Here is a 22433-nt window from a genome sequence, read left to right as displayed (position 1 = left end):
TAGAATTTAAATAGGTTCCCACAGGTTAGATAATGGCTCAACTGCCACTGCAGTTTTACTTTCTGATTTACCTTCGCGTACAGAACAGAAGAACTTTGACCATCTTTAAAGATAAATTTATAGGCATTTCATAAAATTCACTGCAAAGATAGGGTTTTTACTTAAACTGCATATTTCCATTTTTCTAATTTATATATATATGAGTTCTACTCAAACTGGACCTGAAAACCCACAGGAATGCTGAGATCCATCTGCTCCACAGCCTTCATTCAGGAGGTCAAATGATTGGGTTCTTTCAGCTGTTCAGGGTACATGTTTGAAAGATTTTGGCTCAATTTGAAGATTTTGAATATATGCATGAAGTCTCACATCCAAATGGATTGCAACCAATCATAGAATTGATATGGTGCAGACATAGGTCATTGAGCCAATCATATCTGTACCAAAACAGTGTAAGTACTGTCGTGGAGATGATCCCACTTGGAAGTACTCTCCAGTGGAGAAATAAACTTGGAACATCACAGTACTGCAATAATTGTGTGATGCACCAGTATAATCTTTGAAAAAGGGTCTGCCTCTCTTAAAAGCTGCTACTGAATTACACTGGTGACATATAAATGAAATGGAAAGAAGAACCAGATTACAGTCCGAGGGAGCGTTAATAGGTGAGAGGTTCGGTGCAGGAGACAATACAGGAGGAGGGAGGAGGAGGGAGGAGAAGAAATGCATTTGCAGGGAGCCAGGAGGTTCTCAATGACCAGACTCTCAAGGAATGGATGCAGGTGGCCAGGAAGGTCCAATTCTGCAGTCCTGAGAACCTTGGCAAAAGGTGCCACAGGAAGTAGAATGACTTCATTTGGGTGATCAAAATCGGTGAACACATCTTCATGTGACGTCTCCTACTCACCCCAATGTTTCATGCTGTTTAACACGCCATATCCTCATCATCACTCACCCACGACAGTCAGGATTTGCGCGTAACATTAAGTTGCTCTACCTCAACCGTACATACTTTGCAATTCAGTCAGCCTCGCAGTCACATCTCACTGCATCCACATACCTACAGTTATTCAGTTTGCCAGGAACTTTAACTCAAAAACAGTGCCATAGAGTGACAGTCTGACTTCTCCTGCAGGGTAATGGTGGCATACAATAAAAGGTAACAGAGCAGAAACTGATGGGAACAAGGGCACTTGCAACTCCTGAGCTGGTGAAGGAAATGGATCTTGACATTATGGGGCTGGTGCTGAGAGAGCCTCTGCCATCTAGTATTAATCTGAACATTAAGGATGACCGATCTTCAATCTACTGTTGACCCCACAGTCCTTGAAACTACAGCTCCATGTCCAACATTCCTTTCTTTTCCAAAGCCCTTGGGCATGTTGTATCTCAAATCCATGCCCATCTTTCTAGGAACTCCATGTTTGAAAATCTATGTCAGATTATGCCCCATGACTGAGAAAGCCAACCTATTGCTCTAAACAAGGCCACAGCTTTAGTGGGGTGGGGGAAAAAGAGAAAAGGAGGAAATCAAGTAGGTGACAGCCTCCAAACAGTGAGGTCCACAAACAAGGTCTGCTCAAGAGGATTTAGAGGAGAGTTTTAATGCAGTGATGCATACAGAAAAGCTGATGGGCATGCATACACAAATGCTTGGTGCATTGGTAGTTCACCAAAAAGGCTATTTACAAGAAAAATGAAGGAGCCTGGCTTCAATCTGGCACAGAATTTGAAATTCAGTTTGGACATGGGAGCCACTCCATGAAAATACTTGAGGACCCAAGCTTAGTGAAGCAAAAGCAAAAGCCATGCAACATCTGCCTGCGATAGTTCTCAGATATCTGAAAGTATAAAAGGCAGGGTTGGGTCAGGGAAAGGTTAGAGAAAGAAAGCAAGAGACATGAAGACATGTGGTTACGTTAGCTACCGTTTGTAAATCATAAACAGCGAGATGAGCATGGTGGACCTTGAGAAAGTTATGCCGAATCTGCTCCTCCCACCTCACTGACCAATCCCCACCACTGCCTACCTGCACTCACCTTTCACCATCCCACCTACCTTGCCCAACCCCACCCCTCCCCTCTCTATTTATTTCAGAGCTCTCTTCACCCTCCCCTATTTCTGAAGAAGGGTCCTGACCCGAAATGTCAACTTTCCTGCTCTTCTGATGCTGCCTGGCCTGCTGCGCTCCTCCAGCTCCACACTGTTATCTCAGACTACAGCATCGGCAGTTCTTACTATCTCTGATGTGTTGTCAGTGATGTGGTGGTGTGTGTTTGGTTGCTGTGCTTGCTGTAATGGAATAGTTGACTACAAAATGAGTGAGGGTCCTGCAACAGCACTTTGTGAAGGTGGAGGGGTAAGACTATGAATATGAGATTTGAGTCTTGATTGATATTGTTGACAGTTGAGTGAAGGTGCATGCAGCAGTACTTGAGGCGGATGGTGCAGTTGGTGAATGATTTACATTCACGGACCTTGGCCATTCACATGATGTCATTGAGCTTCTTGTGGCACTGTAGGTCCAAGGTCCCACTCTCAATTATTACAACAGCTAACATCTTTGTACTGGCCTGGAGGGTTTCCAAGCCCAATGAAGTAATCGGATCTGTCTCCTCCTTTGCTTCTCTCCCACCAAGACTTCCATCACAAATCAAGAACTTTGGAGCATGTTCTCTGGTGCAGTGCTCCACATCTGTAGATTTTTCATGGTTTCCAATCTTCTTTATCCACTTTCAGCACCCAGTGCAGACAAGTGTTTTACTGCCTATGCCATTAGCTCCAAATTGGAACACAACCTCGGTCGTTTTGCCTTCCTCTTGAAGAACATCCATCACTCATTCAGTAATATCATTTAGCTTGGTACCAAGAAGGCAACATACAACTCAGGAATCACACTGGTGGTTATATAACCACCAGTCTGTTCTCCTGACATTTCTTAGCGTGATCATCACTTTACCAGAATTCATCACTGAAAACTGGTTAGTGAAAAATCACTGGCTTAGACATTTCTGGTCCACTGTATTTTCCTTCTACCTGTCTGGTGGTCATTATCAACTGCCTTACCTCCAGCACCTTCCAGAACTCATGTTTGGGTAAACACTCTGATTTCCAAAGTGTTATGACAACCTCTGAACATTCTGCAAGCACTTCATACATCAGGATTAATCGATGATGCAGGAGGTTTTCACAAACAGGATGTACATGCACCTTGCTGGTCTACCATCGTAGTCAATCCCACATTGCTTTAAATTGTTTAAAGCATGACTGCTGAAACACTTAACTCTAAGGCTAAGATTTTCCCAAGTTTTGTTTAAGTGTGGGAGCAAGGGTGACAATATACACACACAACATCCAATGCTGAGATAACAGCTTATCACTTGCCTGTAAGATCATTAAGAGCTGACAGGCAATGCAGGCAAAGTTTCTCACCCTATCAGGTGCCTTGATACTGGCAGACCAAGTTCCTGATCAATTGGAAGCCAGCAGCTTCCAGGTCCTAAAGGATCACCATTCAGACTTCCTCTGGAAGGAATCCGGGAGTGGAAAGGTAAATCTTTCTACCTTGTCACACAGTGGGCAATCGGTACCCATTGCCAGAGTGGAAGCTAGTCACTGTCCCTGTGTTAGAGAAGCAAGTGAGCAGGGAGTGTGGCCATTAAGGAGGTGAGTTGAGGCCATTAAGTGGCCATTTATTGACCACTCAATTTCTGGACTCAGCAGCAAGCAAGGCTCTCAAGCATTCAATGAACATTTTGCCCAGCATTTAGTTGCGTGGGTGGCAAGAACAGGGCAACATTTTTTCTCCAGGGCAAACTCTCGTAATTATTTCTCTTTCTCTCCACCTCTCTCGCCACATCCAAGGAGAGGAGTTTACCACCCTAAGAATCTAACACACTGATATGAGGCAAAGACCTATAAAATTGAAACACTGAGGATAGATACTCTAGCCTCCTCCCTTATAAATCACAGCCCTTATGCCCAACACCAGCTCCAAGAGTACTTTCAGGGGAGGGCACTTGTTTTAATGATGTGATTTAAGAAGATTCCTGTGCTAGATTGGTACAGATTCTGACAGATCTGTGTAAATGCCTCCTTCTGGGACTTAATACATTCTCCTGAGTCACTCGTGTTGAAATGCAAAATCGGAAAAAGTAACCCATCATCTTTTTTTAAAAAAAAAAATCATAATACCAGTAAAAATGTCATGTTTACTCTAAATTCTACAGTTTTCACTAGCTGCCCAGATTCAGATTTATTATGGCACGGAGAAGGCTGAGAGTGGGACAAACTATCGCAGCTTAGGAGTTACAGGATAGCCTTACTACGACAGAACTCATTTGTAATGGAGGTACCTGGGGAAAAACATTAAAGACATACAGACAATATAAAACTGGTGATATATATTCATTGTATTCCTCTGCAAAATATCATTTATTGTTATTATAACATGCAACGAATGAATGTTTGCCTTCATTAATCGTGGACTCCAAAGCTGGCATAACATTTAATAGTCAACATTGCAAGTATTGAAAAATGAATAAAATTAGTCTGACAAGACAGAAAATAACTGGAACAAGTTTTCTTTTAGCTACTTAAAGATTGTACTGTATAGATGGAAGAACAAAATTTTAAATTGCAGGATCAACAATATCAACGAAGAAACACAACAAACGATAAGGCAGACAGTAAGACAGGCCGACTGGAGCGAACTCAACACCCTCAACACATTGGAAAGACAGGCCCTGGAAGGACTGAAGAAGGACAAGAACATCACAATACTACCCGCAGATAAAGGGCGTAAGACAGTAATACTGAATAAAAGGGACTACAAGGCACAGGCACTGCTCGCCAATGAAAACACATACCAACCAACCTCAATACCCACAACCCGAGCTACAAATCTACTCCAAAACCTTAGAGATTTAAAAAGTTAATTATAAATTTTATTTCAAAAATCAGTCCTAGCAGATCAGAAAAATTAAGAGGCAAATAAAATCACTGAAGAGCAAAATTCAAAACAGATCTTATGAAGTGTTTTATTTACTGAAAGGTGATAAAAATTTGGAATGGTCAACCAAAGAAGATACTGACATCAGAGGCATTAGGGGACTAAAGATTGAATGATTGGTAAGGCAAAATGAAATATAACAAAGTGTGAAGATCAATGGGCTGACTGGCCTTAGCTTTTACCTTATTGTCCCACTGAAAGAACAGTTGGGCAAGTGGGACCAACACAGCAGAAAGGCAATCATTAAGGTAAATTGCTTCAAACTTTTCTATAATTTCAGGAGGTATTTATTACTTATTACAGGAAGGAGATAGAGCATTTAACAGCATGGTGTAAAGCCAACAATCTCTCCTTCAGCGTCAGCACAAGGAAGGAGCTGGTCATTGATTTCAGGAAGCGGACTGGAAGCCATGCACCTGTCTGCACCAATGATGTTGTAGTGGAGGACAGTCAAGACTGTCACGTTCCTGGGAATGAATCACCAATCTGTCCTGGTCCACCCACGTTGACACTATGGTCAAGAAAGCACAGCAAGACCTCTACTTCTTAAGGAGACAAAGGAAATTCAGCACAGCCATAAAGACTATTACAATTTTTTTATAAACGCACCACAGAAAGCAGCCTATTTAGCTGCATCACAGCATGGTGTGGCAACTGCTCTTCCGAAGACCAAAAGAAACTACACAGTTGTGAACACAGCCCAGTCCAACACGCAAACCAGCCTTCCATCCATTGACTTCATCTATACTTCCCGCTGCATCGGGAAAACAACCAACATTATCAAAAAGACCCCTCCTATTGCAGTTATACTCTCTTCCATTAGGTAGAAGTTTCTACACATGGACAAACCGATTCGAGAACAGTTTCTTCCCTGTTATCAGACTTTTGAACAGACCTCTTTAATGTTAATGTTGATATCTTTCTGCACCTTCTTGGCAGCTGTAACTCTCTTCCGTTACCCTGATGCACTTGTATCGTATGACTGGCCTGTAAAGCATGTAAGACAACACTTTTCACTGTACCTTGGTACTTGTGACAGTAATAAATCAAATTTTCACACCGTTAGGGTTCAGTATGCAAATCAGAGACTTTTCCAAATTATGGGGGCATTTACTCGAGAGAGAGAAAGAAAGAAAGGAAGGAAACTAAATAAAACACTTCGGGCACTTTTGCCATGCAATTCAGCTCACAACATTTATTGGGGAAAATAAATTCGTATTCTTATATGATTATGCAAAACACAATTACCCAGCTCATGATCAGTTTTACACTAGATTAAATTATTTCCATCTTTCCTCAGACAAGTTATTCTTTCTGGCCCTAATGGTATGCTAAATGGATGTAACCAAGGGATTCAAATTATTTACACCATGGGATTAGTTAAAATATAGGGAAGATTGTATCTGTTTCAGGCATCACAAACACACAAAGTCACGAATATTACTACACTCCATTCAGGAAGTACTTGACATGGCTAGTCTGAATTCTTTTAGACATAGGGTCCTTTGAATAGGCAAACTAAGCCCTTTCCTTAACGTTGTATCCTTCACACAGACTCTTGAATGGAAATGTTTACTACAAACCTTTTCCTGAGATCTTGTCATCTTATCTCATACTCAGTAACCCTGATCAAGTGCAATTACAAAGCATATACAGCCATTTGACAAGTCGCTATTATACAATGAAATGTCATTTGATGACATCTGGGATATCTATTTTCTTCATTCTCTCTCCAGCTTTGCTCTTATCATCTGAGGCACTCAATCTAGTCTCACAAATGCCAGCCACTTTTCAGAGCCTTCCTCAAATAACTATTATACAAATAAAACATTAAATGGCAGGGCTTTTCACTAGAATGGTGTTGTGGTTATGCTCATGTGGAAACAGATTAGTTCCAGATAAACCAATAAGCGAACTAGCTCTGTCAAAGTTTATATGACCCAATATCTCACTGGGGTTGTGTTTATTAACGGAATCATCAGGGGAGCAATATTTATTTCTGGTGATATGTCAAGAGATTATAAATGACCAAGATTACTTGAACAAATATTCCACCAGCAATCTATGATCAAATCCAACTCATGACACTTTTTCAATTTGTGACCTCTCAGAACGTTAATTTTATAGAATCCCTTGATAATACAATTTTATCTGACTGCAGTCAATAAAAGAAAAAGAAAGTTAATGCTGAATATAGTTATATAGTGTAATAAACTCTAGGCCAGATAGATGCACTGAAATGGGCTTTTCTGACTCTGTACGTTCCTTTGAGAACAGATCTACTGCATGCAATCAGTGTGCAGAGCACTACTAGGTGAAATCTAAGAGAAAGCAATGAGTAAATTCATATTTAAAGCAAATGTTCTTAAGTTGATGGCTAGCATCCTCTGTAATGCTTTGAATTCTTCACCTCAAATTTCTCCCAACAAGTTATAACCAGTAACCATCAATAATTCCATCTACAGTTACAGAGCAAAATGATCCTTGACAAAAAAAGTATGCAGCCAAATATTTTCAAACAAAAAGAATAAAGAACAGTGGATGTTGGAAATCCAAAACAAAAACTGAAATTGCTGGAAAAACTCAGATCTCGCAGCATCTGTGGAGAGAAAGCAGAGTTAACATTTTGCGTCCAGTGATCCTTCAGAACAGGTAGTGGAAACAAGTTTTGGCCAATACTTTGTCAAACAGCGAAAGCAACAAACTTTGTAATGACGACGAACAAGCAAAAAAAAAAAAAAAAAGAAAATAGAAATCCTGTTGGAAAGAGGAACAGAACTTCCTCAAGGTGGGCATACCTGGAAGAGATGTGGCAGTGAGTTAAACATTAAACAAAAAAAAAAAAAACAAAGAAATGTGGACGCTAGAAATCCGAAACAAACAGAAAATTGCTGGAAAAATTCCGTAGGTTTGGCATATCAAAAAGAGTATCATGGATAGATTCTACCTACTAGTCAGTGCAGCGGGCATCTTTTGTACAAAGCCACACTGAATCAAAGGGCCAGATTTTCATTTTCGAGGCAGCTAGTGGGAGTTGGAAAAATTCCCAATTTTAAATACCCACCTTGGATACCCTGCCTCTGGGGTGGTGATCTTCATTTCCAGGGGATAGGTACCAGCTACAATTGGGCTGTTCTCAGTGTATGGAGGCAGACAGTTTGAAAGGTAACCTTGATTTGTGGGACTTCATCCAAGTTGTACAAAGGCTCTGAAGTAACACCCTGCAGTCCTCACCCCTCATACCTCCTAAATCCCCCACGTATTCCCCATGACCCATTCATGCCACTCAAACATCCCCCATGGCACTTCACATCTCCATGCCAATGCGTGGCACTTCACTATCTAGCCACTCACCATACACAGTGTAAAAGCAATGAATCCTATAGTGACAGTAAAAGCAAGTTTTAAATATAGGATTCATTCATAATTTTTCACAGTGTTAAAAATCACTAAAAAAGTTCCATTTATTTGGCACTGGGACACGAGAAGTCATGGGAGTGGGTGGGGTGGGGTGGGGGCGGAATGGTGATTGGAGGCATGTTGGCAGGGAGGGCAAGAGGGTGACCTAATTTGAAAAGATCACTCATGCTGAAATACCCATTCCTGATGTGCTATGAATAACAATCCTTTAAAAACCTAGCCCAACTCCATGAAAACTATGAAGGAGTAGGCTATGTCTATCTTGCAATGCAAATAGTCAGGCTGAGGGGTGCAGGCTTACAACCCAAAAGCCTGCACCCCTTAACAGATTGGAGTGAAAACTGGAAAGTCTGGGAATGGAGTCTAGAATTCCAGAATCAAGTCTTGGGCTCCATTTAAGGGCTCCTGAGTCAACTTGACTCATCAGAAATCTGACCCACCATTCCAGCTTCAAATCCCTGTCTGTGCAGCCGCTTCATTTCCAGGAGGGCAACAAAAGAGGGTGCCAGAACTGTCCTCAGAATCCAAGTTGGCAGGTAGTGGTGTAAAAAAAAATGAAAAATCATAAGCCAGATATCCTATTCCCAATTGGAGCTGTATCCCAGTCAGGAACACACATTAATAGCCATTCTTTTAAGAGCACAATGATAAGAAATCAAAATTCAATCCATTGCCCCTTACTTTTCTAGTACTCAAGTCGTTAAAAGCCAAGCCCAACATTTAAGTACATTGGAATCTTCAAATCAGTTATTCTAATTGACAGACAGATCATTTGAAGTGTATTATTCCTTTCGTAAGGACGTGTTTAATATTTGACACCTCGCGTTTCTAGGCTCCATTATATTTGCTCCACCTCCTACAACATATTAATCTCATCTGTAGCAACCTTTACCCTTATAAACTGCAAGCACATCATGGTATACATTTTTGCATCTCCCTGTGTACGCATGGTTTTGAATCCGAATGAATTAAAAAAAAACATAACTCCGAACTTCAACTTTCTTTCCTGGATCCTCAAAACTGTGAGGTTCCTTCACATCCCTCACTCTTCCTTTCTTTCCCTTATCTTGTGGCTTTTAAAACTTGGACAACAATTAATACTTGCATCCCAATTCATCGTGTCTTGTGCTTCACTCTTTTTAACCTTGCAACATGCGCATTCCATTTTGGCTTCTCATGTAGTTTCACAAAATGATACATTTGAATGCTAGGAAAAACTTTCCCATCCTTAACTATTGTTGTGAATATTAAGTTCATGTTTTATGTGTTTTAGACTAATTTAAAATTTTAATAAGATAAATCTCAGGTCTGAAGATTAAAACATTTGGCGTAAAACAAAAGCTACAAAACAGGAAGTTTGGTCAGTTAAACAGCTATAGGTATGATGTTTGCAATGTTTGCAAAGAAACTCAGAGCTGTTTTTGTTTTGCAAGTTGTAGTAAAATTAGTTTTAAAGCTTGCAGCCAATCTTGGATGACTGTAAAAACCGATTATCAGAGCAAAAAGAAATAAAATCACAGACAATTAACTTGAAAGGTTTATGTTGAGGACAACCCAGAACAGGTTACGGGTGGAGATTCTCTGGTTTCTATTTATTTGGGTGCTTATGGGCTTCATCTGGTTTGCAGATCACTCAGAGGTTAGCTAAAGTAAATAACAGATAAACTTGCACTATAAGCAGAGCAAAGAATTAATGTGATCATTGACTGCATGAAATAAAGAGGGGAGACTCAGTCTCTGCTTGAACCTTGTGACAAAACTAGAGTTATGGGGTTGCCCAGTTTGAAGCTCGTGGGAGAATCAATTATCTGACAGTGTCTTATTGCAAAATAAAGTCATCAGCTGAATAAGCTTGTAATTTTGAAAAGTAAACAGAACAGGAGCAACCAAAGTCAAGAGATGGTAAGTAAAACAATCTACCTCTGAGAATATCTGGAGCAGAGGAGAAATCTCCAGAGCATTATAGCATCCTATTCAGCAGTCCCCACAGGAGCAAAATAATTTAAAGCTGTGCTTTACAAGTGCTATGGTCCCAGCCGATAGTACTACCGGACAAGTCAGAATGAAACTTGTTTTGTTTTATTCACTTGTGGGACATGGGCGTGACTGGATGGTCCACATTTATTGCCCATTCCTAGTTGCCCTTAAGATGAGTTGAGCTGCCTTCTTGAATTGCTGCAGTCCACATGCTATAGGCAGACCCACATTGCTGTTTTAGGCAGACAATTCCAGGATTTTGACCCAGTAACACTGAAGGAACGGAGACAAATTTTCAAGTTTAGGAAGGTGAATGATGGAGTTCAATAGATCACATGTTTACATTTTGTTTATTTTATTAACATGATTGTCATCATTGATACAGATTCATACAAGGCTGCAAATTTTCTTTAACATAAGAAACATTTATTACACAATTGAAGAATAAGGTAAAAAACCAAGCCAAAGCATAGAAGACAGAACGATTTCAAAACACACAGCGAAACAGTTTCAACATGTTTCCTGACACTATCCATTAGAGAGAGTCAGATCCTGAGAAATTATCACCCCATGTCAACTTTAAACTTTCTACTTTGCTGACTCCTGACAATTTCTGTGTCGTGGACTGTGGGGACAATTCCTTGAGTCCATTCCAATTCTGCCACCCAGAACTTTCCAGGAATCTGACAGCCTACGCTTTCTCAATTCTAAACCCTGCAGATTCCTAACCAAATCCCTCCTGGCTTGGAAGCATCACAAACTTTTTATTTATTTATTCGTAGGATGTGGGAGTTGGCCACTAAACAAGCATTCAATGCCTATCCCCAATTGCGAAGAGGGCAGTTAAGAGTCAGCCACATTGCTATGGATCTAAAGTTGGACATAGGCCACACCAGGTAAGAACAGCAGATTTCCTTCCTTCCAAAAAGGCAAAAAAAAAGGACATTAGTGAACCAGATGGTTTCTTACAAGCCATAATGGTTTCATAGTCAGCATTAGACTCTTAATTCCTTTTTTTTAAAAATTGCTTTCATACTCTACCATGTGCCACGGCAGTCCCCAGAATATTACTGGGTCTCTGGGTTAATAGTCTAGCAATAATACCATTACACCATCACAACTCTTTTGCGGAATTGCCCAGTTCCCAAAATTACCCTGAACTCCTTCTGGGAGAGAAAATAAACTTGCTTCTGCCCTCATTGTTGGTGTTTTCTAACTCCTTTGTAAACAAAAAAAACTTGCTTAATCCTAGAATCTTCTGAAATGAAAACAAAACTAATGACATTAAACGTTTACACTACTTGTTATAAACCCAAAAATATAAACCAATTTCTATTAAAATCACAGGAGTCTGCAGTTTCCCAACAAATGCTGGATTTAAGTCACCATTCTGGAAGGACTCTCTGGTCCTTTTTTGTAAGAAAAAGAACCTTCACAGAAGTAACCAGCACTCATCTGCTTCTATTTTCAAATCTTATTTCTAAAATTCTTACTAATGTTTATCATGCAAGAGAATTGTAGGAAAGTAAGGAGTATACCTGAATGAAGTTAATAGACCTCATGTAGTTTGTCTACATAGTATAAATTTTCTTCTATTAAAGTTAAATCTTGTGATACTGTTCAAAACAAGTTACTTAAATATCTTTTTAAATGTTAACAATCCGTAACTGAGAATAACACTATTAAAAAAAACTGAACTGTTAATTAGATGACAGCATTTGAAAGAATACAACTCTTTACATCTTTATTGAGTTTAATCATTTTTTTGAAATACAAGAATCATTTAAGCCTTTTTGGTCATCAGTTGATCAGTGTATAACTGGAAAAGAAACTACACAAATTCCTCAGTCTTTTCAAGGGGGCAGCAGTTTATCTTGGTAGAATCCATAATTGATCTGGCTTCCAGATCATTTTTACAAGCCATTAAATTAGAAGCAAATTACTTCAATCATTGAGTGAGTACACAGCCTGCAATTCAATAAAGTCCTTGGTAATGCACTATGAAAGAGTATCTATGAAGCATTGACAATGCAGTAATTAATTGATGACTCCAAGAAAAAAAAATTAATTACAATGGCTTAACGGTTTGATTTTTTTTTTTAAAAGAAAGCTGGTTAAGTTATTTTTTTCCCCTCTTGTCCAACTGGTTAGTACTCGGCTCAAGCCACTGAATATTTGCAGGGACCAGATAATGTTACTGTGATGAAACCACGTCATAACTGTTGTAAGAGAATCCTAAATGGTCTCAAATAACCCCCTGCATCAGCATCTTTTTCTTTTCCACTGCTTCTAATGCTCTCCAGAAACCAGCCAACCACAGATCCAAATTTCTTTTGGAATACTCAATTCGAACTTGCTACAGAAGTACTACTTCAAATTTGTCCTCAGCCCACATTTAGGACCATACTTAAAAACTTTAGTTCCTTCCCATCCCACAACCACTTCCATCTAGAAGGACAAAGGCAGTAAATACATGGAAGCACCATTGCCTGCAAGTTCCCCTCCAAGTCAATCACCATCCTGACTTGAAAACATATCACCATTCCTTCACGGTCACTGGGTCAAAATCCTAGAACCCGCTTCCTAACAGCATTGTGGGTTTACCCACATCAAAATGGACCTCAGTAGGTCAAGGAGGTAGCTCACCACCACCTTCTGATGGATAACTAGGGATGGGCAATAAATGCTGGCCCAGCCAGTGACCCCCACGTCCCATTAATGAATAAAAGAAAAATCCAAAGTGTGGATTTGAATAGTTGATTCTTTGCAGCATTTTCAAAGCATTGAGGATCATGTCATAGAGGTCTACAGCACAGGAAGAGGGACTTCAGCTCATTGACTGTACACCCATCAAAAACAAGTACCTAACTATTCTAATCCCATTTTCCAGCGCTTAGTCCATAACCTTGTTTGCCTGGGCATTGCAAGTGCAAATCTATTTACTTAAACACTAAGAAGGTTTTTGCCTCTACCACCTTTACAAGCAGTGAACTTTAGATTCCCACTATCCTTTGGGTAAGAAAATGTTTCCTCACATCCCCTCAAAATCTCCTGCCCCTCCATGATCGATCAACCATACAGTAAAGTTCTGAAGAAGGGTCTCGACTCAAAGTTAACTCTATTTTCTTCCAGATACGCTTCCAGACATACTATGTTTCTCCAGCAATTTCTGTTTTTGTTTCAGATTTCCAACTTTTTTTTTCCTTTATTCGTTAATGGGAAGAGGGCGCCGCTGTCTAGGCAGCATTTATTGCCCATCCCTAACTGCCCAGAGGGCAGTTAAGAGTCAACCACATTGCTGTGGGTCTGGAGTCACATGAGGCCAGACCAGGTAAGGATGGCAGTTTCCTACCCTAAAAAGGACATTAGTGAACCAGATGGGTTTTTCCGACAATTGACAATGGATTCACGGTCATCATTAGACTCTTAATTCCAGATATTTATTGAATTCAAATTCCACCATCTGCCGTGGCAGGATTCGAACCCAGGTCCCCGGAATATTACCTGGGTTTCTGGATTAACAGTCCAGCAATAATACCACTAGGCCATTGCCTCCCCAATGGGGAGCATTCACAGTTCTTTGCCTTATTATGGAAGCATTCCTTTACGTCCACTCTATCAATGCTCCTCAATTTTATATGTCTCAAAACATGTCCTCCCTCAGTCTCTTCTGCATCAAGGAAAATAATCCCAATCTATCCAATCTCCTTTCATAAGGAAATCAGTCCAGCCCAGGCAACACCCTGATAAATTTCCTTTTTGCATTTTCCATGCAATCACATCCCTCCTATGATATGGATTCCAGAACTGCACAAAATACTCTAGCTAAGGCCTAACCAATATTTTATTCCAGCGACAGCTGACAGCCAAATTTTTCTGGAATGATTTTATTTTGTCCAGTATTTTACATAACTCAATGAGAGTGCGGCACATCCGCATCATGTACCATTCCAATCCACATGAGAGCTGTGCCACAACGAACTGACAATGAAACTTTGACTCTCATGGACTTTGAGCCTTCAGTGGGAAAACAGAGTGAAGCAAGTACAACAGCTGATGCTGTTTTAAAGATTTCATGCAGCCAAACAAAAGTAATTCCCTCAAATACATATCTGTTAACTGCTACTCTTGTTCTACATCTTGCATAATGAGAGCACCTAGTTAACCTACTGTCATAGTCGTGGCTAATGCTACTAGATCATAAGTGACAGCAGGACAAGATGACTTAACCTGCAATTTTACCTCCTTTTGAGAGAAGGTATTGAGCAAACATCAAAGGCAGCTCTCTCAAAGGACAGAATTAATTTTTATTTTAGGATCATGGGGTGGAATCTAAATGCTAAGATATTGACAATCTCAGTGGACAAGCCTTGGGACCCAAGATTATTGCCTCTTAAAAATAGATGGCTGACCAGCCAGTTTTGAGCCATAATTTGACTTGTAAAGTTTAGGGTCCAGCTAAAAGAAATGGCAACAGATTTGGATTGTGCAAACCTCAACTGTGGCTTTGTATTGAGCGTATGGGTTTCTCCAAGCATGAAATGGCATTGTGTGGGTAGCAACCTTTCTGGTCTAACTAGAAGAGTCTCATTAAGTAAATAATATGAAGTGCTGCTACTATTTACAGATTACATGGATATGACCTATATTACTTACAGAAACTGCTGAGAACACACTAGCTTCAGCTCTGTCTCATAACAGCTCCCTTTCACTTCAAAGTCCTCATAAATTACCACATTTGCAGCAAGTGCCATCAAGTATTGACCCTTTTAAACCCATATACTTTCTTTTCTAATGTTCTGACGAGGGGCCAGTAGACTTAAAATGTTAACTTTTAAGATGCTGCCAGACCTGATGAGTTTCTCCAGCACATTATTTTTGTTTCGGACCTCCAGCATCCAGTTCTTTGTTTTATTGTACAACTTTTGTTCCTATTTTCTTCAATTTCCCTGATTTTACTGAAGCAATCATTATTGCTGAAAAACAAAAGTTCATATAAGACTAACGGTGTTCTAGCTGCTCTTTGTGACAATGAGAATAGTGTAAGCTTAAAAAAGTGCCATCAATAGTTTATACTTTAAAACTAAGGGAACCATAATGTGTAGAGACAATGCTGAAGCTTTAAATTCTGCTGGGTATAAAAGCGATGCTGTCTGTCAGCTCTGATTCATTAGCTAATTTATGTCGCTTTAACATATGGACATCCTGAAATTATATATAGAACCTACATCAAAACCTGACCACTATTAAAGCAGCTTTGGCAAAATATAACATTTATTTACATTAATATTGGGTAGTGCTTCCAGGGGCAAAGATGCTGAAATATTTACAAATTAGCAACTAAGCAGCAAAATCTTGACTATTTAAGTGAAATAGAATAAAAAGCAAGGCTCTTATTAAAGATCTGAAGAACAGCAGCTTTCAGATCTACATCATGTTAATACAGAAATAGTTTGTAGAATGTGCACCTCATTATGTGTAAATAGCCAGTCACAAAATTTACAAAATGATGTACTGTGCTTTATGGAATTAGGGATTCCCTGGCTAGGCCAGCATTTATTGCCCAGGGGGCAGTTAAGAGTCAACCACATTGCGGTGGGTCTGGAGTCACACGTAGGCCAGACCAGGTAAGGATGGCAGTTTTCTTCCCTAAAGACATTAGTGAACCAGATGGGTTTTTCTGACAACAGATTGATGGTCTATTGTCAATCATTAAACTTTTAATTCCAGATTTTTATTGAATTCAAATGCCATCATCTACCATGACAGGAGTCGAACTCAGGTCCTGAGACCTGGATGTCTGGATTAACAGTCCAGTGAGAATACTACTAGGCCTCCACTGGAACTGCTTAAATGAGAACAGCAAATAAATGATACTTCACCTACGGAAGCTATGAAAGTGAGTAGATAATTAACTGAAATATATCTCTTTAGACGCAAGCACTCTGCTTGCAAAGCCACCTGCCCAGTATGTCCCTTCTTTCTCAGCCCACCACAGCATCATTAAGCTGTGAAAGCATGCATCTGGTCAATACATCACACAATGTAACTAACATAAATCAGGCTATTTTTACCTTCAAAATATCGACTTTTTTTGCCAAGACCTGCTGGTAAAATTTGTTCCTGAATTTTAAATGTCCAAAACTGATGCAGTTAGAACTGCCGATGCTGGAGTCCAAGATACTACAGTGTGGAGCTGGAAGAACACAGCAGGCCAGGCAGCAGAGATTATTTGATGCTGCCTGGCCTGCTGTGTTCCTCCAGTTAGATGGGGTGCTGCCTGCAAAGCAGCTCTAGATTTTTTTGCAAGCACTCGTATACAACTATTTCCTTCCCTTCTTCTAAATGAATTTAAATCCAAAGTGCTGTCAACAATGACTCAATAAGATGGTAGCTGCAGTAAATGGTAACTGGAGGTGGGCACAGCAGATGCAAGGGGAGAAAGAGCGAGGGAGAGTGAGTGAGCGCGAGAGAAAATCAGCCTCCGGTCCGCTGCTTTAATGGAGTGGCACTATTGTAATACAAACTGTAATAAGGCCTTCATACATGCAGAGACTCAGAATGCACATAACAGCATGAATTGACTGTCTGAAGTCCAGGCTGTACAGCCCAATGATGTAAATTGTTAATATTTTTAAAATTCATATTTAGTTTTAAGATTTATTAATTGTAGGTTTATTGATTGCTAACATATTTACACAATTCCTTATAGGGTAACTTTAATATAGAAAATTTTCCGAGTGCTACATGAGGACATGACTAAAATACAAATGAATGCTGTGACATACTGATAGGAGAAATGATGGAATAATGGTAATGTCACTGGACTAGAAACCCAGCGGTATTAGGCTAGTATGCTCTTCAAGATTTTTGAGAGCAGCTTGTTGAGAGCTCCTTTTACATTGTCACCAACTGTTTTATTCGGTGGTGCTGTCAGATAGTTACCTTCTGTATTTGTGTTGACATATTCGCGTTGAGATATTGAATGCACACAAAACAGAATTAGAATAATTCATCAATATCCTTAATCATCAGGCTCCACTAAACTTAAGGCCACACAATATAGAAAGAATGCATTCATAAGACATCATAATATTTAAATATAAACAGAGAAGACATAATTTAGCAAACATTTTTCAAAAAAATAGCAGACACTCATTGCTACGTGCAAAAAAGCCAATACCCTAAACTTGCTTTCTGTTAACTGCTGAGGTCCCTGCATATACCACTTCATGTTTCTCTCCTGCAGGCACTGCACCGAAACAATTCACAGTGTAGGAGGTGCTTTGGAAATATGATAACAAATGGAAATCTTTATAACATACAGCTCAGTTTTGTATGCTGTTCCAAAATCAGCCTGCGTCTGTCTCACATTTGCTGCTGGCAGACTCAGTGACCCAATCAGCAGTAAATGCGAGTGAGAACCACTCATGAATGGAGAAGCAGTTCTTCAGGGATTCTGACAGTTCCAATTGGGGGGAAACATTTTTCCTGTTGGTTATTCCTGTGACAAAATTTTCCAGGGCATTGTGGAAGTTTGAGAGGATGATTTTGCCTGCCAGCCCATTTATGTTGAGTGTGCACTATGCCAGCTGGTGAAATTTACAATTCAATTAATTAAATCTGGAATATAATATAACATGAAAATGGCAATGACAACTATCATCAATTGTTCACCTGGTTCAATAATGTCCTGGAGGGAAGGAAATCTGTCACCCTTACCAGCCTCATCCGCATGTAACTCCAGATTCACATTGTGGTTGACTCTGAAGCAGCTTCTAAAACGGCTTAGCAAGCCTCTCAGGTCAAGGGCAATTAAGGGTGGGCAACAAATGTGGCATTCATAAATCATGGGAAAAAAAAAAAGAGGATTAGTGATGAAAGAGGTGAGCTTTGTATATCTTCAAAAGAGAACAAGCATTGGTGCAAAGGAACTTAGTGATAGGAGGTCAGAGACTAGTTCGATGAAACCATGGCTTTCAGAGGTAGAGGGAAAGAGGAAGAGATTAGAATCATATGAGGTTGGGGTAGTTTATGGAAGGAGGAAAGAGAAGAGAAGTTGAAGGCTGGTAGAGATTTAGAGATAAGAAAGGCAAGGCCAAGAGATTTTAACATTGGTGCATAACATATATCTTGCACAACATATATCTTGCACTGAATCTGCATGCCGATTGTTCCACTAAACTGTACCATGAATTATATATTGTTTGAGTTCAAGAAGTTAGCTATTAATCCACACAAAGAAAAACCCTTGAGTCTATCAGAGCACAGGTGCAGAAAAGTGAAAAATTGAAAAAGTGGGAGAAATGGAGTAGAGATTCTGTAGGGAAGACGAGAGGAAGTATTTCAATTCTAATCTGAGGAGGAGTTAAGAAACGTATGTTTCCAATGAAAGAAGACAGGTTTGAGTCAGGGAGACATGAATCAGGATAAAAGATTATTTGTAGGAGATAATCTATAAGACTCGAGAGTTGGCTCTGAAAGAAAATTTTAGGCCTGGCGTTTTGTGTTTCTGTGGGATGCGATAATGCTGTAAGTAATGAACTCACACTTGGCAACCCCATGCTTGTTGATTCCATTGCAAGGGAGAGTATTTTGATTATTTTCATGGAAAGGGGCCCATTTTCATAGTACAGGTGGCTAATGGCACCTCACATGCATTGTGAGCCATATAGGAATCCTACTATTGAATTGAAAACCTTTGGCAGTTAAGTACAAAATATATTGACAACTTCACGTGGCATATGAAATTATAACCTAAATGAGTTTTAAGACAGTAGTTATTTAGTGGGTTTTGTTTCGAAAAAGAAGTGGCCTTTAAGTTAACCTGCATTGGGAGAGTATTCAGATGCAGTGAAGTATATTTTCCAGTGCATGTCGTGCATTGTTATATTGCAATAGAGATTGAGATTGAGATTGAGATTATATTGTAGCAATTGGATCCTGTGCTTTGTTCTTTTTATTGATTGACAGTGCAATCGTCTATTCAGTCTTTGAATTGTACGAACAGATGGCTGACTTCTGTTATGATGGTTGGGCTTCATCTGTTCAGCTTTCGAAACAGATGACCATCTGCAACACTACTTCATAGGTTTTCATGTACGTTAAGGTTTTGGATTTTACATTGCACAGCTACATAAACAATCTTATTATGAAGGAATGCAGGGAGGATCTTATCAGTGCAAGGAAGTATGCCAGTAAAAAAGGGTAAGAGTTTCAATTAATTAGCGGGTGGGGAGGGTCAAGGCCTGCGTAGAGCAGTCTAGGGGGTGTCACCAGTCACCAAGTCTGCTGGAATGTGGCATGGGGGCAAAGCAGTCGGTTGGAGATGAGTCTGTAGGTAGCTGGCAAAATCAGAGAATGGTGAAGTTGACCTTCAATATGACACCAGCTGGGAGAGAACAAAAAAGTATAGCGACGTTACTACACAGGCAGCCATGGGTGCGTCCACAGGTAAACGTGAAGTTAAAAAGCGGCCTATAAAATTACTCTGAACAATTAACAAATTCCTAATGCCGTCAATTTGATCAGATACATAAACATTAAAGTGTTGCATATATTGTATCATTTATTGCAATTACAAATATTTTAAAATCGGATTTGGACAATAAAATTAAAACTACACATAAAAAAGTAAAGTTAAAAGATTCCTTATTTTTCAGTGAGATCAAATCTGGGAGACATAAATAGTAACAGCTAAATAAAATATTTAAGTTAACCTCCCCATAAAACTGTGACATCATGACAACAGAGGAAACTCACCAGTTAATCACTAAGCAGAGTTTTTAAAATCTAAGGCTCTTAACTAAATGATGAGAAATGAACTTAAGAGAGAGGCTTGACAGGGCTTTCAGGTTTGGGAAATGTGTATTTCGCTGTATATGGGAATATGATCAGTCCTCAGGCTGACCACGGCATTGTATGCTGTCATCAGCACCATCGCTCTCCAGAGGGTAGGTGTGCTACAACCATCTTATTCTAAGGTACAAGGCCCAGTTAGCCTGGTGTGGTAGGGAAAAAAAAAACACTTGCTAGTCTAACATGAACAGGCCCTGGTCTTAAACCCAATTTGTTTGTTGGTTGTTAGGAAGTTCGAATTACCAAATTCAAATTGGAGAGATATCGTAGGCATTGTGATAAACACTAGAAGGAGAATCAGAAGTAGGTTTAACTCCTACAAGTTCCAAAGCTGTTCTCCCACTAGGTCCATTTGACATCAACATGTTGGGTAATGCAAATGGCTTACTTGAACCTCTAAGGTTTTGGAGTAGATTTGTAGCTCGGGTTGTGGGTGTGGAGGTTGGTTGGTTCACTCGCCGAGCTGGTTTGTTGTTCCGCGGATATTTCGTTACCATGCTGGGTAACATCATCAGTGCATACTCCGATGAAGCGTTGGTGTGTTTTCCCGCCTGGTTTTTAAACTCTGGGGTCCGTTGAGCTGGATTGCCCCACTTCCGGTTTACCTTCATAGTGGAGTGTATATGGGGTTGAGTTCTGTGTTTATTAATGGCTTTCTTCGTGGAGTGCCAGGCTTCTAGGAACTCCCATGGCCGTCTCTGCTTAGCTTGTCCCAGGATTTTGATGTTTTTCCCAGTCGAATTGGTGGTTCTCCTTATCCATGTGGATTGAGAGGAGTGAGTATTGGTCGTGTCTTTTTGTAGCCAATTGGTGTTCGTGTACCCTTGTTGTTAGTTTCCTTCCTGTTTGTCTGATGTAGTGTTTCTCACAGTCTCTGCAGGGGATCCTATAGATGACATTGGTCCTGTCCATGGCGGGGATTGGGTCTTTAGTTCGGGTGAGCAGTTGTCGTAGGGTTGTTGTGGGCTTGTGTGCCACTCTGATGCCCGCCCAGCGGTCGTAGGAGTCTTGTGGTGGGACCCCAGAGTTTAAAAACCAGGCGGGAAAACACACCGACGCTTCATCGGAGTATGCACTGATGATGTTAGCCAGCATGGTAACGAAACGTGGAACAAACCAGCTCGGCAAGCCAACCAACCTCAACAGGCTTTCTTGAATATTAACCCTTTCACTCTGTTACGCCCTTATACAGCTTGAGGACACTTCCCCTGCCCTTGGCAACTGTGTTTGAAGGAAGCATCAACATCTGGAAGAGCATGACCTTTGAGTTTAGAGTTAACCATACTTCTAAAAATCTACAAAGGTGCCATTAAACTACTACTATTCTATATGCTACTAAATAATGAAAAAGTTGTAGAAGACCAATTGGTGTGGAAAGAACAGAAAACTAGAGTAATAATAATGGGGACTTGAGTCATTCTTTTATAGATCGGAATAGTAATAGTGTTAATTGCCAAATAAGGGGAAGAACTTCTGAAATGGCAGGAGAATTATCATGACAGCTGCTATCAAATGGCAAGTACATAAAGGAAGTATTAGGTTAGGATGTAAGGAGGGTACACAGACTAAGGTGCCAGGTAAGTACAGTACCAGCTGGGTTTGAGTACAGTATAGCATCCCAGGAGGTAGGGTGCCAGGTGGGTAGGGGGACAGGGGAAAGTGGGTCTGGGTAAGAAGAGTGAAGGGGGAAAAGTGTGTCCAGAGCAGGGAGGGGTGTTGGGTCATAGGGGTGTCAGATCCGGATCTTGAGGGTGAAGAAGTGGTCTAGGGTGAAGAGTAGTTGGGGGGTGTGTAGCTAAACATGGGGTCATTAAATAGTTTCTCAGGAGTTAGACTACATATTTAATTGTCTAACTTCTCCTGAGCAAATATTTACTTAATTTCATTGGGACCCTCTGAATTTTCAAATTTAAAATGGAGACAAACAGTTCCAAGAATAGAGAATTGCCAGCAGAAACTTCAAATTCCTGGACAATCCCCTTGGGGTCTGCTAGGAGGAGGACTCCGCAGGGTCCCCATGTCTAACTCCCATCTATCCTGGAAAAATGTATCAATGGCCTTTGGAAAATCTAAGCCTATGTTTCTGGCCTGCCAAGGAAGTAAGAATGAGATAACAAGGTGTAGAGCTGGATGAACACCGCAGGCCAAGCAGCATCATAGGAGCAGG

The 22433-nt window shown here is 40.2% G+C and overlaps 1 protein-coding gene across 5 annotated transcripts in view; it reads right to left on the bottom strand.

The window, feature by feature from the left end:
* Window positions 1–22433, bottom strand: part of pacsin1b (protein kinase C and casein kinase substrate in neurons 1b) — a 98137-nt gene that overhangs the window by 56286 nt on the left and 19418 nt on the right. The window lies entirely within an intron of this gene.

This window comes from Rhincodon typus, chromosome 25 (assembly GCF_021869965.1).
Source record: "Rhincodon typus isolate 14 chromosome 25, sRhiTyp1.1, whole genome shotgun sequence".
Classification (NCBI taxonomy): Eukaryota; Metazoa; Chordata; class Chondrichthyes; order Orectolobiformes; family Rhincodontidae; genus Rhincodon; species Rhincodon typus.
Note: the sequence above shows the minus strand (reverse complement) of the source record. Positions and strands in the feature narration are given on the sequence as shown.